The sequence below is a fragment of the Gossypium hirsutum genome, chromosome A07 (genome assembly GCF_007990345.1).
Source record: "Gossypium hirsutum isolate 1008001.06 chromosome A07, Gossypium_hirsutum_v2.1, whole genome shotgun sequence".
NCBI classification, from domain to species: domain Eukaryota; kingdom Viridiplantae; phylum Streptophyta; class Magnoliopsida; order Malvales; family Malvaceae; genus Gossypium; species Gossypium hirsutum.
In genome coordinates, this window is record NC_053430.1 from 11,119,136 (window position 1) to 11,132,232 (window position 13,097).

At 33.6% G+C, this 13,097-nt stretch overlaps 1 long non-coding RNA gene across 1 annotated transcript; it reads right to left on the reverse strand.

Moving 5' to 3' along the window:
• Window positions 1-11,513: 11,513 nt before the first annotated feature.
• On the reverse strand, window positions 11,514-12,663 carry LOC107936613 (uncharacterized). Its single transcript, XR_001694435.2, has 2 exons — window positions 12,046-12,663; window positions 11,514-11,781 (listed from the first exon to the last, which is right to left on the reverse strand). It is a non-coding gene; the product is annotated as an uncharacterized lncRNA (long non-coding RNA).
• Window positions 12,664-13,097: the final 434 nt, after the last annotated feature.

The following is a 13,097-nucleotide window of genomic DNA, read 5'->3' on the forward strand; positions in this document are numbered from 1 at the left end:
TTTTTGGGAGTGCTTCCCTTTTATTTTCGTCCTTATTATATTAATATTTTTATATTTTATAATTAAATTTAAATAAATATGTTATTTTCATCATTAAAATAATAATCCGAATGAAAATTGAACTCATTTGAATTTTGATAAAAGCGAATTTTTGCAATAATTCAAATTAATTTTGAAATAATTTAATAATTTAGTCTATTTGAACTTTCCATCTCAAAGTTGAATATTCTGCTTGAGATTTCAGATACAATTTCCCATTTTTTTGGTTGCTTATATGAGTCCATACCGAGTAAGAGAGGGATCTATTAATATTAGGGTAAAATTAAAGAATTTTTTTTGTGATTTTATAATTTTTATATAATTAATATTTTAATAATTAAACTATTATATTTTGTATTCTATTCATATTAATTATGTATATTAAGTTTTGAGTAAATTTAAAATGTCTAGTTACTTTTTTATGCAAAAACTTTCAGCATTCATTATAAACTATTGAAATATATATTGATTCAGAAAATTATTAAAATGTGTAAGATTATTTTAATTTTATACTAAGTGAATTTCTTCTTGTATATAAAATCAGAAAATATTTGGTATATATATAAATACATTCACTCCACTTTTGGCCTCCCATCTTTATACTATGCTTATTATATATATATATATTCCCATTCTAAATAAAAGGTAGGAACTTTCATATGATGTTATTAGATTAGATAATACTTTAAACCAAGGTTTAATTTATTAGCAGTGTGGAGTTTGCTTTGCTTGCACAAAAAGCTAAATATTGAGAGTAATTTAGCACCGGAAAGTTAAGTAAACAATTACTCAATTAGTTTTTTTTTTAATGTTAAATGTGATGTTAACACAATAAGCATAAATTTTTTTTCGAAATTAGGATTTTCAAGAAAATTGTATTCCAACATTGGCATGAAAATAATAATATATAATATGGTTCGACCTAATTATCTATATATGAAAAGTTAGGCATTGAGTTCTACAATAAACTTTGGAAATTTTTTCAATGTTACTAATTTATGGACATCAAGGAAAAAAAAACCCAAAAGAAAATGATTAATAAAATAATTATAAGTCGGTTTGAACCCTCCAAAAATACATTTCTTTAAAAAAAATTGGCTGCCCTAATGGCAAGCATAGTTTTCATAATTTCAACGACATTTCCCTAATTTATGGCTTTAAATCTAATGGAGGGACGGATATACAAAAAGAATATTAATAAATGAAATAGCAGGTATGATCTTATCTAAAATATATTTCTTCTTAATTATATATACAAAGAGACAACAAAATTAATACAAACTTTTGATCTTCACTATCATTATATAATAATAGTGGTGAATAAAAGTTAAATCATCATTACTTTCGCCGCTAAGCATGTGAGTGAAATAATTTTCAAAATAATATAAAGCAAAGAAAAGATTTGGTATAATCTTTAGTGAAGCTTCTTCTTCTCCTAAAAAGACATTTTTTGACATAGTTGTTGAAAAGACAAATTAAAAGGGGTGTTGAAAAGTCAAAAAAATGGGAGGTGCAAGTGGCACCGAAAGAAAAAAATGGTAGGCAAGTTGTTTAAAGTTGAATGGGATAATTGCAATTTTGGATACCAATCTCCACCTTGAAGATTTGATTAGGATAATCACATCTTCACATACTTCCTTCAACTCCCCAAATTCGATAAAGCTATCTTTTGTAGTGCCTCCAAATGCGCTCTCGAGCGCCATACACCTATAGGTGCTCAAATTCTCAGGATGTTAATCAAGTTCAAACAATGATTAAACTTGATTGTTGTTACCACCTTGGTCATCATATCTGCGAGATTATTTGCTGTCGGAATCTTCTGAAGTAGAATTTTTCCTTTTTCAAAGACTTCCCGCACAAAGTGATATCTTACGTCGATATGCTTGGTTCTTGAATGATAGACTTGATTTTTCGCTAAATGAATAGCGCTGACTGTCACAATATAAACTTATGTGACTTTGAACAACTCCCAAGTCTTTCAATAATCCATTAAGCCAAATAGCCTCCTTAACAGCTTCTGTAACTGCCATATATTCTGCCTCTGTAGTAGACACAGCTACTGTAGACTGTAAGGTAGACTTCCAACTCACTAGGGCTTTCGCAAGAGTAAACAGATACCCCGTAGTTGAACGACGTTTATCTAAATCACCAGCAAAGTCGGAATCAACATATCCAACTACAAACTGACCAAGTGCTTCATCCTGTTCAAAAATTAAACCAACATCTACGGTTTTTCGAAGATACCGTAGAATCCATTTCACAGCTTGCCAATGTCCTTTTCCAGGATCATGCATATACCTGCTCACAACTCCAACAGCTTGTGAAATGTCAGGCCTCGTACACACTATCGCATACATCAAACTCCCAACTGCATTAGCATATGGGACTTTCGCCATATATTCTCTTTCATCTTCAGTCTTCAGAGATAATTGAGCACTAAGTTTCAAATGAGAAGCAAGTGGGGTACTTACATGTTTTGTGTTTTCATTTACACCAAAACATTGTAATACCTTTTTCAGATATTGCTTCTGATTTAAACAGAGCTTGCCTCTCGGTCTATCTCTACTTATCTCCATGCCGAGAATCTTCTTGGCCTCACCTAGATCTTTCATCTCGAACTCTTGATTCAACTGAGCCTTCAGCTTATCTATCTCATTTTGGCTCTTCGAAGCGATTAACATATCATCAACATACAAGAGTAGATAAATGAAAGATCCGTCATGCAGCTTCTGCAAATATACACAATTGTCATATTTGCTTCTTGTGTACTTCTGCCTTCTCATAAAGCTATCAAATCGCTTGTACCACTGCCTCGGGGATTGTTTCAATCCATATAGCGATTTGTTCAGCTTACAAACCCAATTTCTACCACCAGCATCTGTGTATCCTTCGGGCTGAGTCATATAGATCTCCTCTTCTAACTCACCATGCAAGAAAGCCGTCTTAACATCAAGTTGAGCTAGCTCCAAATTCAACTGTGCTACCAAGGCCAACAAAATTCTAATGGAGGAATGTTTCACAACAGGGGAAAATACATCATTGTAGTCAATTCCCTCCTTCTGAGCGTAGCCTTTAGCTACCAATCTTGCCTTGTAGTGAATATCCTTCTTGCTAGGAGATCCATCTTTCTTTGCGAATACCCACTTGCATCCGATTGCCCTTTTACCTTTCGGTAATTACGCCAACTCCCAAGTATTATTCTTCCGGAGAGACTGCATTTCTTCATCCATGGCGCTTTTCCATTTATCACTTTCTAAGCTTTGCATTGCTTCTTGATAAGTGATAGGAATATCATCAACAACGGGAAGGGCATAGGCCACCATATCAGTAAATCGAGCAGGTTTACGAATTTCTCTCCGTGGCCTTGCAACTGCAACTGGTTCTGGTGTACTTAGTGGTTCTTGGGTCAGAACCTCTTCAACCTCTAATTCCTCCATTGTGGCTGGAGAATTAGACTTATTAACTGGGCAAATCCCCATCTGCTCAAACTCCACCTGTTTTGGAGTACACTCCACCTGCTGTGGAGTATTGCTCGTCTGAATATCTTTATCTGCTACCTTTTTCAATGTGATAGATTCATCAAAGGTAACATCTCTGCTACAGATCATTTTCTTTGTGCTTAAGCACCAAAGACGAAATCCCTTCACTCCAGAAGTGATTCCCATAAAGAGAGCTTTCTTTGCCCTCGGATCTAACTTTGACTCCTTTACATGGTAATATGCAGTGGTTCCAAACACATGTAAGGAATCATAATCTGTAGCCGGTTTTCCAGACCATACCTCCATAGGAGTTTTTCTTTCTAATGCAGATGATGGCAAACGATTAACAAGATGGCTAGCGTATGTCACAGCCTCAGCCCAAAATTGCTTGCCCAACCCAGCATTGGACAACATACATCGAACTTTCTCCAGCAATGTTCGATTCATACGCTCTGCCAATCCATTCTGCTGTGGTGTATCCCTAACTGTGAAGTGTCGAACAATACCATACTCTTGGCACACATCGAAGAACGGATCACTTTTATATTCCCCTCCATTGTCCGTCCTAAGCCGCTTGATTTTCTTGCCAGTCTGGTTTTCGATCATAGTTTTCCATTTAAGAAAAACTCTAAGCACTTCATCCTTAGTTCTCATGGTATACACCCAAACTCTTCTGGAAAAGTCATCAACAAAAGTAACAAAGTAGTGTTTTCCTCCCAATGAAGGTGTCTTGGAAGGCCCCCACACATCTGAGTGAACATATTCCAAAATACCTTTTGTATTATGATAGCAGTACCGAATTTCACTCTCTTTTGCTTTCCCAGAACACAATGCTCGCAAAATTTTAATTTGTAAGCCTTTGCACCTTTCAACAATCCTTGCTTTGCCAGAATTTGCAAGGATTTTTCGCTGGCATGTCCCAACTTCATATGCCACAACTGCATTGAGTCCAATTCTTTGTTACCGGAAGCTGTAGCGACTGCTCCAATAACTGTACTACCTTGGTAGTAATACAAGTTATTTTTCCTGATGCCCTTCAATATCACAAGTGCGCCAGATGTCACTTTCAAAATCCCATCTCTCATAGTAACAACTGAACCATTGGATTCCAATGCTCCCAATGAGATGAGATTTTTCTTCAAACTGGGCACGTACTGAACATCAGTCAGAACTCTGGTTGATCCATCTTGATTCTTTAATTGGATTGAACCTATCCCAACAGTTTTACAGGCATTGTCATTGCCCATATAAACAACTCCTCCATTTAGTTCTACTAAATCAGAGAACCACTCCCGGTTAGGGGACATATGATAGGTACAACCCGAATCCAATATCCACTCATCTGAATGGAACGACGATGATGATGCAACCAGTGATAGTTCAGAGTCACTAGTATCATGCTTAGCAACACAAGCATCTACAACAGCTTTTCCCTTATTCTTCAGCTTTGGACAATTTTTCTTCTAGTGGCCTTTCTCATGAAAAAAAGCACATTCATCTTTCCCGAGTCTGGACTTTGACTTTGATCTCCCCTTTTGAGTTTTCTTCCGAGTGTATGAACGACCTCGGAATACTAAAGCTTCTGTATCTCTGATTGAGTTTTTCTGTTTATCCTTCTTTCTCTGTTCATAACTGTATAAGGCCGCACAGACTTCGCTCAGAGATATATCACTCCTGCCATGAAGTAGAGTGGTTTCTAGGAACTCAAACTCCTCAGGAAGTGACCCCAACAGCATCAAAGCCAAACCTTCATCTTTGAATGTCTCATCCATATTCAGCAAATCAGTGATTAACTGATTAAATTTGGTGATGTGATCATTCATTGTGGTACTTGGGATGTATGTGAAGCGAAACAGTCTTTTCTTCAAGTGGAGCTTATTTTGACTATTTTTCTTCAAAAATTTTTCTTCAAGTGCCACCCACAACTTATTTGCAGAAGTCTCCTTTGAAAAAGCATACCTCTGCTCTCGAGAAAGGCATGATCGAATTGTGCCACATGCCAACCGATTGATCGCCTTCCACTCTTTCTCCTGTACATCATCTGGTTTCTCTTCATCAATGGCAATGTCTAGACCCTGCTGAAAAAGGGCATCTAGAACCTCACTTTGCCACATACCAAAATGGCCCGTGCCATCAAAGATCTCCACGGCCAATCTTGCATTTGCAATTGTCGGTCTTGTCCACATGGACGATGTTGAAGCTCCTACACCGACCGTTTTCTCCATAATCTTTCAATATACCTAAGGAAATCTTTTCTGATGTGGAAGATCAGTTTAAACTGCAACCACAGAGCATACTACGATTAACTTTCGGCTCTGATACCACTTGTTGTTCCAATAGGGTCGGAAGCGTGTAAATTATTGTACTAAAAAATCACACAAAGTTCAATTCCCAGGGAAGAGAGGTGGATCACAAGGATCTCTTAAATACCAAGTCTTTCCTTAGTCAGAATATTCCTTCTAACGTAATTTAATAGCACAATTAAATACTACTATTATACCCTCAAATATTGAAAGAAAAATAGGACAAAAAGAACATAAGAGTTTTAACGAGGTTCGGTAAATTATACCTACGTCCTCGGGCACTAACACCAGATGATAACTTTACTATCTCCAAAATATTACAAACAAATAGAATTCCTTAAGAATTCTCAAATGGGAGAAGAGAGAAAACTAAGAGAGAAAGATTGGTTGGGATGGTGTAAATGAGAAATGGTTAGGCCTATTTATAGTTGAGGTTCAGGGACTAACTTGCAAATGGCCTAAAAAATTAGGGACCAAAATTACAATTATCCCATTCAACTTTAAACAACTTGCCTACCATTTCTCATTTACACCATCCCAACCAATCTTTCTCTCTTAGTTTTCTCTCTTCTCCCATTTGAGAATTCTTAAGGAATTCTATTTGTTTGTAATATTTTGGAGATAGTAAAGTTATCATCTGGTGTTAGTGCCCGAGGACGTAGGTATAATTTACCGAACCTCGTTAAAACTCTTATGTTCTTTTTGTCCTATTTTTCTTTCAATATTTGAGGGTATAATAGTAGTATTTAATTGTGCTATTAAATTACGTTAGAAGGAATATTCTGACTAAGGAAAGACTTGGTATTTAAGAGATCCTTGTGATCCACCTCTCTTCCCTGGGAATTGAACTTTGTGTGATTTTTTAGTACAATAATTTACACGCTTCCGACCCTATTGGAACAACAATAGTTTCTAAGGATTAATTAACAAAAAGAATTAATCCACTTAGTTTCCCAATAATTAAAGAAATATTTGTACTTTGGGTGAGGATTTGATAATGATAAATATTGATCCCCTCGACACCTCATCCACTTATTATTACTAAATTTGTATTTTATCTTCATGAACAATATTAAAAGAATAAATAAAAATGTTTTCAAAATTATAAACCAAATTTTTTAATTTTATTTTCAACTCTTTCCATTAATTTTATTTTCAATCTTGTGAACCATTTGAGTTTTTTTTTTATTCCATTTTTTATAAAGATAGTAAAATCTTCAAAAGGTTATTTTTATTTATATGACGATAAGTGTATTGGAAAATTATCAATAAAAAAATGCCTTTTACCACCCTAAATTAAATCTAATTAAAGTTTGGCGTTGCTAACAAAAGTCTTGAGTCTTTGAGCAATCAAGTTCAAGTTTCATCATATATAATTGTAACTTATAGGTCTGAGTTTTGTCTAATAGATAACTAATTGTAAATCCTAAACTTTTTTTTAAGGAAGGCAGAATTAAATAATAAATTTTTGAGAGATCAAAGCATAATTTTATAGTGTATTAATTTATTATTTCATCATTTTTTATGGGACTTCATCACTTAATTTTTACTTTAATTATTTTATAGGTACTTAAATAATAATTTTTCTATTCGAAGAAAAACCAAAGTTTATGCCTTTCCTCATATTTGTCCCTGTAAATAGATTTTATTTGAATTATTTTTGATTCTCCGTGTATTCGTACATTGTAATGGTTTAATAATATATATATATATGCATTTTCTAAAAAAAAAAAATTGATCTGCCCGAGGTAAAAATGAGTTGAACATGAGCATGCACGAGTAAACTAACCTTAATAGGAAAGGAAGATGCAAAAACACATAGCATTGTACCTCACAATGAATCCTACCCATTTCATGCAATAATGTATTTAATCGACCCCACCATATACATAATTGCAATTTCAACTTTTGTAACATTGCTAAAGAAGTCGGCTTTTTTTAAACCTTATTTGTTCACGGGCTACCCATTGCTTATTTTGAACTCCAGCTTTCAAGGATTAATTTGAGACACTATAAATTATTCAAGGCTCTCTACTTCCCTTCTTACTTCACATATCCAGTATTGACTATTTTTGTTTATGAATAATTTAAAGTATGTGGTTTTGTTGGGTAACAAAGAATGACGTGTTTGTCAGACGCTCTGGTTCAAGAGATTCATTCTGGTAGGACAAAGCTTGAAATTCTTTTTAAAGTGCTGAAATTAAATTTTAAATTTTGATAAAACTTAAATTGTAATTTCATTATTGCATTAGCTAATAGTTTTATAAATTTTTAAAGGGTTAAATTAATATCTTATCATTTGAAGAGGTAAAGTGTAATTTTATCATGTTGAGGATAAATTCGGTTTAAGTAACAAACAAGTAAAATAACAAATAAATTGAAAAGATCAGACACAAATATTTTACGTAAAAAAGCCTTTCCGAAGAGAATAAAAAACTACGACCAAAGATAATTTCACTAAAATGACAAAAACAAAAGCACAAAAGATGGAGATAAAACTAAACCTCGAAACCCAAAATAAGAACCCTCAAAACATAAAAATAATATTATTTAAAAGCTTGTAAAAGCTAATACCTAAATGTATAATGAGTTGCCTTTTTAGGCTGGAAAAAGGACCTATTTATAGGTTAAATTTGTAGGTCAAATAATATTAAAATAGCTTACACTAATCAGAGTTTAAGTGAGAAACTAATATTAAAATAACATACACTAATCATAGTTTAAGTGGGAAACTAAAAACAAAGTTTAATTAGGAGAAGAAAAGCTGAAAAATACAATACATAACTCTACAAATCTCCATAGTGACTCATATTTCCACAACACCTTTGCCAAAGCCCGCCACGAGCTTATCTCGAACTATGCAAGATATAAACTGAGTCGAAATTGTACTTAGAAGTTGGAAGATTTCTAGTCTTTTACTTGTGCACTGTCAAATCAAAATTGACTCGGGTCTAATTTCCACGAACTCAGTGACCTATCTTTTCAAAATCTGCACCTAAAAGAGAACATTTGTTATACGAACGATCATACATTTTTCCATCTTATGACCAAGTTGCCTCCGCTTCAAACGAGTCGACTTCGACTCCTCAATAGACGAGGAACATCTTATTTCACCAGTAATTGTTGATCCTTCCAGAACATAAAGACTGCCACTCTTTTTGCCTTTTATCAAAATAAGAGCCCCATGGGACACCTTAATGCTTCTTGACTCGATGTTAACTTTACAACCCTTCAAGTCTAAATTTCCCAAGGAGATGAGATTTTTCTTTAAGTTAGGCATATGCCTGATATCTGACAATGTCCTGGTTATCTCGTCATGCATCCTAATCTGAACAGTACCAACACCAGTTACTTTACTGGGTGAGTCATTCCTCATGGGCACAACTCAACCTTCAATTAAATTGTATGTAGAGAACCAGTCTCTATTGGGACATATGTGAAAAAAGCACCCTGAATCCAAGATCCACTCGGACGTAAGCTCGGAGCTTTCACTTGTTGACACCAACAAGATATCATCACCCTTATCATTGGCCAAATTAGCACCAGCTAAATCTTTCTTGTTGCTCTTAGTAACCCTTTTATTTTGCAATTTGTAACAATATGCCTTAACGTGACCTAACTTCTTATAATAGCGACATCTCTTGTCCCACTTCCTTAATGCTACCATAACCGAGGCTTGCCTATCTGATTTGCTATCTGAACCAAAATCATTGTCGAGTTTGTCTTTACTCAACATATAACCCTTCACATCCTCGAATGAGAGGTTATCTCTACTATAAATCAAGGTCTCCCCGAAAGACTTGTATGAAAGGGGTAAAGAGCACAACAATAGCATAGTCTGATCTTCATCGTCAATCTGAACCTCAACGTTCTTTAAATCATTTAAAAGAGTAATAAATTGACTAATATGATCTCTAAGGTGCCCACATTCGTTCATGCAAAACGTGTACAACCGTTGTTTTAGCACTAATAGGTTAGCCATAGACTTAGTCCCGTAGAAGGTTGCTAACCTTTTCCATAAGGTGAATGCCATTTTCTCCATTAAAGCCTCTTGAAACACATTATTTGTTAGACATAATTAAATCGTGGATAAAACATTTTTTTTCTAGCCCATCCCATTTTGATTTATCCATATCTGCAAGCTTCTTCTTTGTAAGGACCTTCTCAAGATCGCCTTGAATTAGAATTTTCACCACTCGGACTTGCCACAGATTGAAATTTATGATGACATCAAACTTATCAATATCAAACCTTTTGTTGCCATATTTGTACGGATTGATTGTAGAAATCGAACTAGCTCTAATACCAGTTTGTTGGAGATAAACCTGATTTAAGAAACAAACAGGTAAAATAATGAAAAAAAATTGAAAAAATCAAATACAAATATTTTTTTGTGAAAAACCCTCCCGAAAAGGGTGAAAACCCCCCGAAAAGGATAAAAAATCACGGGAAAAGATAATTTCACTAAAACGACAAAAAAAATACAAAAGATGGAGATAAAGCTAAACCCCGAAACCCAAAATAAGAACCCTCAAAACATAAACACAAAATTCTCTAAAAGCTTGTAAAAGCTAATACATAAATGTGTAATGAATTATCTTTCTAGGGTGGAAAAATGACCTATTTATAAGCTAAATTTGTATGTCAAATAATATTAAAATAACCTACACTAATTAAGGTTTAATTGGGAGAAGAAAAGCTAAAAAATATGAGGCATAACTTCACATACCATTATTAATTTATAGTTTTATATATTTTAAAGGGTAAAAATATAATTTTTCAATTTTAGGGGGCAGGGCCTTGCTTCCCCACTCTCACCTCCCCTAGCAAGCTGACGTCTAATGATGTGGCTTGTACCTATGGTATTCATGTGTTTTTTTAACATTATTTCCAAGGAATAAATGTTTTACCCATATGGCTTGACTTTTAATTAAGCATTCATGCCATTTTATTTAATGTATTTCTTTAAATTTTAATTTTAATGTACTAAAATATTTGTAACTCAGTTTTTTATTGCAATGATTTTCATATCAATGAAAATTTCTCTTTAAAAGAAATCTAAGTTTAAGATTTAATAAATGAAAATATTAAAATTTGCCATATATTAATTTCAAAAAGTAAATTAAAAGTGTGAGCTTGCATAAAGAAAAATAAGTTAAACCATTTTCAAATATGAATTAATTTTGAACAAAATTTGAATGTGATATTTTATGCTAAATTTAAGCAAATGTAAATAAATATTGAAACAAAATTACTTCCTTACCTCATGAGACTACTCTCATTAAAGAAGTTTATTGTAGGTTATACTATTTGTAAAATTGGAAATGCAACTAATCTTAGATTAAAATATCTCTCTAATATACAAATATTTCTATCTTAATAGTAAGGTTGAAGTCTCTTATATATCAATTAGAGTTTAATTTTTGAGCTTTACCAATAAATTTCTAAAAATTCATTAGGTCAATATGAAAAAACAAAGTGATATTAAAATTATCCCAAGAAAAAAGATTATTTGAGCTAGAGGTGTTCATAGTTCGATTAAAACTGAATTAATCGGCCGAATCGATCTAATTCGGTTAATTAATCAATTGCTAAATTCCATTTCGACTCAACTGATTGTACCATTTAGCTGCTACCCCCACCAAACTGTTGTAATGGGCCATTTTTGCCCGGGCCCGAAGAAGAACCAAAATACAAAGTCAAAATAATACATAAATAAAAATCCAAATATTAACAGTCCATCATCAAAGTCCAAAGTCCAAAATCATTACAATGGCCTATAGCTCAAACCTACTACAAGCCCAAATGGCCCAAAACATGTTAGAAATAAAAAACCCTAAGGTTTCTACTTCTTTGCGTCGCAACCGAACAGCAGCCTTCAGCCTCATGGCACCACAGCCACGCCCGCGCCTCTGTACGCCAACATACAGTCTCGTACATGCGTCACGCATACCCCATACCTGCAAGAAGAGACAAACGCAACAGCAAATACAAAATGGAAAAAATTTGTATTTTTCTTTATTGTTTCATCGGCTATAAAGCCCAAGACAGAAAGAATGTATTTTTTTTACACAATAGATAGCAACCAAATAGAAAGAAAACAAAAAAGGTGATTTTTGCTTAACTTTCTTGAAGTTTTTTTTTTGCGTTTCCTGGGTTCATTTTCCTTCGATCTATTCATCATTGTAATAGAAAACAAAGAAAAAGTGAAAGAGGAGCCTTACCTTACGAATAGGCCACATATTTCTTCTTTCGCTTTGTTGAAATCGAAGCTGAAAGGGATCTCAAGGCTGAAAAGCCATCCTTCCAAGGTTCGAACATACCGGTCGCCGATGGTGGTGGTAGATCGGCGTTTAAGCAAAAGGGAATTAGAGTTCAACCGAGTGGAAAATGGGGTGCTTAGTTTTTTTTTTTTGTTTTTGGTTCCAAAATAGTTAAGAGTATTAGTTCTAGGGGTTTTTCTTAGTTTTAATGACAGACACAAAACGACACCGTTTAGGGCCTATTTTGGTGGCTCTAAAACGGTGCCGTTTAGGCCAACCAGTTTCGACCCGACCCGATGGCCCCCTAGGATCCGCGCGCTTCTGGCGGAGAGGGGATAATTTCGTGATAAGCCCTTCCCCTTTTGCATTGTATTTCAGTCAGCTTATATTTGTATTTCTTTTGTTTTTTTAATTTTCCCTGTAATTTGCGCGTGTTTGCACTTTGGTTCGTGCTTCAGCGCTGCGTTTGGGGTCTGGATTATTTCCAGATTTGGTCCCTGCGCATTCACACATGTCGCACGCTGGTCCCTTTTTATTTTAATAGTTCATTTCATTTATAATTTGTCCCTTCCATTTTTATTCTATTTTAATTGAGTTTCCTTTTTATTTATTTTATGGTTCATTATTATTTTTTAAGATACATTCAACATTTTTTAATCCTTGCTCACTTAGTTTTTACATTTTAAGTTACTTTAATGATTTTATTTTGTTTTTTAAAATCACTATTATGATAGCTTTTTTTTACACTATCATACATATATATACATATATATATACATATATATATATACTTTATAATAAAGTTAATGTTATTTCATACATATAATGGTTTTTGACTCCATCCATATATTTTAACATATATTTTTTTGTTATTTTAATATGTTTTGTATACATGTTTTACATATTGCTTAAATTATTTTTATACTTATATATATTGGTACATACATTTGATCTATATACATTACTAATTCCATGTATTTTATACCTATAGTTTTTATTGTACATAAGAGTAT